The following is a 3,537-nucleotide window of genomic DNA, read 5'->3' on the forward strand; positions in this document are numbered from 1 at the left end:
GTTTGACCGGGTCTTAAAGGCTGAGGTGATTATGGTGAATGAGCTGCAGCTGGAACCCTGACTCCCGCACACCAGACCTCACTCCTGCAATCAAGGACAGACAGAGGGGAGGGAGAGAGCTACCTAGCAGTAGTAGGCCTAACAGTACCCCCCTCTACGGACGCCACCTGGCGGCCGACGGGGTTCTCGGGGATGTAACCTATGAAACTCTCGGACCAGAGCAGGATCCACAATGAAGCTCCTGGGCACCCAGGAACGTTCCTCGGACCATAACCCTCCCAATCCACCAGGTACTGGAAACCCACGACTCGGCGGCGAACATCCAGAAGTCAGCCGGACAGTGTAGACCGGACCCCCACCCACGATCCTGGGCGGAGGAGGGGACGAGAGGGCGGGCACAGAGGGCTAACCGATACAGGCTTAATCTGGGAAACATGAAAGGTGGAATGAACCCGTAGGGGAGGCAGGGAAGCTGTGGCTTAACCGCGCAGGGGTTAACAATAGACAGTATCTTGAACGGTCCTATAAAACGAGGCGCCATCTTCTTAGACTCCACCTTCAATGGAAGGTCCCCGTGACTTCAGCCATACCTCTTGACCAGAGAGTAACCGGGAGCCTGGGACCGGTGACGGTTGGCTTGCCTCTGCATGTACGCGAAGCTCGGGACAGAGCTACCCTGGCCTTCCTCCAGACCTTGAAGCAGCGGCGCATGTGGGACTGCACCGAGGGTACCGCAAGTTCCCTCTCTTGGGAAGGGAACAGGGAGGTTGATAACCCAGAGCACACAGAAAGGAGACAAACCAGAGGAAGCGTTAGTCAAGGTGTTATGAGCATATTCCACCCAGGGGAGCATGGAGCTCCACGACCCAGGGTTAACCCAGTGACACAGCGAAGAGCGGTCTCCATCTCCTGGTTCAGCTCTCTCGGCTTGCCCGTTGGTCTGGGGGTGATATCCAGAGGACAGGCTGGATGTAATGCCCAAGCTTTACAGAAAGCTTTCCACACCTGGGAGACAAACTGGGGACCCCTGTCAGAGACAATATCCGTGGGTAGACCATGAGAGCGGAACACATGTTCAACCAAAATATCAGCCGTCTCTCTGGCAGTGGGCAGTTTAGGTAGGGCCAAAAAATGAGCGAACTTAGAAAAACGATCAATCACCGTAAGAATGACAGTCTTACCAGACGAGGGGGGAAGTCCAGTGACAAAATCCATAGCGATATGCGACAGGGCCGGCTGGGTATAGGTAGAGGTCGTAGATGACCAGCGCTGGCCTGGGTGGAGTTTTTACTTCGTGCACATACCGTACAAGCAGCAATGAAGGCTCGAGTGTCCGCCTCCATCGTGGCCCACCAGAACTTCCGTCGCACAAAGTCAAGGGTCCCTGAAACTCCAGGGTGACAGGTAAGGGGAGACGAGTGAGCCCACTGAAGTACCTGGGAGCGAGCAGACTCAGGGACAAACATCCGGTTAGGAGGACCCCTCCCAGGGTCAGCTTGATGATGTTGAGCCTGTCTAACAATCCCCTCGATGTCACATGTGATGACTGCAATACTGCAGGTAGGAGGCAAAATGGGTTCAGGGTTACTACCAGTATCAACAGCCGAATGAACACGAGACAGGGCGTCAGGCTTGACGTTGCGTGACCCAGGACGGTAAGACAGAGAAAAATTGAATCTCCCAAAAAATAGTGCCCACCTGGCTTGGACGGGGGTTGAGCTGCTCTCGCTGACTGGAGGTAAGCCAGATTCTTATGATCCGTCCAAACGATGAAGGGTTGTTCCGCCCCCTCCAACCAATGTCGCCACTCTCGAGAGCCAGCTTAACGGCGAGCAGTTCACGATTGCCAACATCATAATTCCTCTCTGCCTGAGAAAGTTTCCTTGAGAGAAAAGCACAGGGATGCAGTTTGTTATCTTCAGGAGAACGTTGTGACAACACTGCACCTGCCCCAGTGTCGGATGCATCCACCTCCACGACAAACTGGCGGTGGGGTCTGGCTGCATCAGAATGGGAGCTGAGGCGAAGCGATGTTTCAGTTCTTCGAACGCTGATTCGGCCCCTTCATTCCCAAGCGACGGTCGTGAGATGGAGGTGAGAGCGGTGAGTGGCGCCGCAATGCGGCTGTAGTCCTTGATGAACCTCCTATAGAAGTTCGCAAACCCCAGGAATCGTTGAAGTTGTTTTGCGGGTAGAGGAGCTGGCCAGTCCGTGACAGCAGAGATCTTAGCTGGGTCCATCCGCAACTCCCCCTGAGCTATGATGTAACCCAAAAAGAGGTCTCAGACACATGAAATTCACATTTCTCCATCTTCACAAACAGTTTGTTCTCCAACAACCTTTGCAACACCTGGCGCACATGCAGTTCATGTTCCTGGGAGGACTCTGAGAAAATCAAGATATCATCCAGATAGACAAAAACAAACCGATTCAACATGTCCCGAAGGACATCATTGACTAGTGCCTGAAAAAACAGCAGGGGCATTGGACAACCCAAAAGGCACAACCAGATACTCAAAATGTCCCAAGGGTGTGTTGAAGGCAGTCTTCCATTCATCATCCTTACGAATGCACACCAGGTGATACGCATTTTAGATCCAGTTTCGTAAAGATGGTAGCACCATGAAGGAGGGAAAAGCAGAATTAATCAAAGGCACAGAGAATACTTGTTCTTAATGGTGATGTTGTTAAGTCCACGGTAATCAATACAGGGTCTGAGGGTCTTATCCTTCTTAGCAACAAAAAAGAATCCGCTCCTACAGGTGACGAGGAAGGACGCAATACCTGCCGCCAAGAGTCCCGAATGTAGTTCTCCATAGCCTCCGTCTCCGGCCGGAGAGATTGTACAGGCGACTGCTGGGAGGCGGGGCTCCTGGCTGGAGGTCAATGGCGCAGTCGTAAGGCCGGTGAGGAGGAAGAGGTAGCTCTGTGTTTGCAGAAAACGGATGCCAGGTCATGATACACGTCAGGAACAGCAGAAAGATCCATGGACTCCAGTGGAGGTTGAGGCACAGTACTGGCAGGAGTCTGAGCAGAACACAAACAATTCACATGACAAAATGTGCTCCATGAAACAATGCTACCTGTCACCCAATCAATGTGTGGATTGTGTCTTATGAGCCAGGGGATACCAAGGACCAGGGGAGTCTGTGGGCAGTCGATAATATGGAATTGAATGTTCTCCTGATGATTTCCCGACACTCTAAGACAAACAGGAACAGTCTGATGGGTACACGGGTCAACAATTGTCCATTTAGACCCTTAGCCTGCAGCGGACAGTCCATAGGAATAGTCTCCAAATCCATTTGTTGAGCCCACTCTCTATCCAAAAGCTTTCCTCGGCACCAGAGTCAATCAGCGCACTAACAGAGAAATTCTGGGACTGCCACTGGAGGGATGCCTGGAGCAGAATGCGGGGAGAAGAGGAAGAATCCGCTGCTTCGGCTCACCAAAACTTCTCCCATTAATGATGAGCCGGCCCTTTTTTCCGGACGAACTGGGCAGGAAGGAGCGAAATGACCAGCTTCTCCACAATAC

Source organism: Coregonus clupeaformis, unplaced genomic scaffold (genome assembly GCF_020615455.1).
Source record: "Coregonus clupeaformis isolate EN_2021a unplaced genomic scaffold, ASM2061545v1 scaf0568, whole genome shotgun sequence".
NCBI classification, from domain to species: domain Eukaryota; kingdom Metazoa; phylum Chordata; class Actinopteri; order Salmoniformes; family Salmonidae; genus Coregonus; species Coregonus clupeaformis.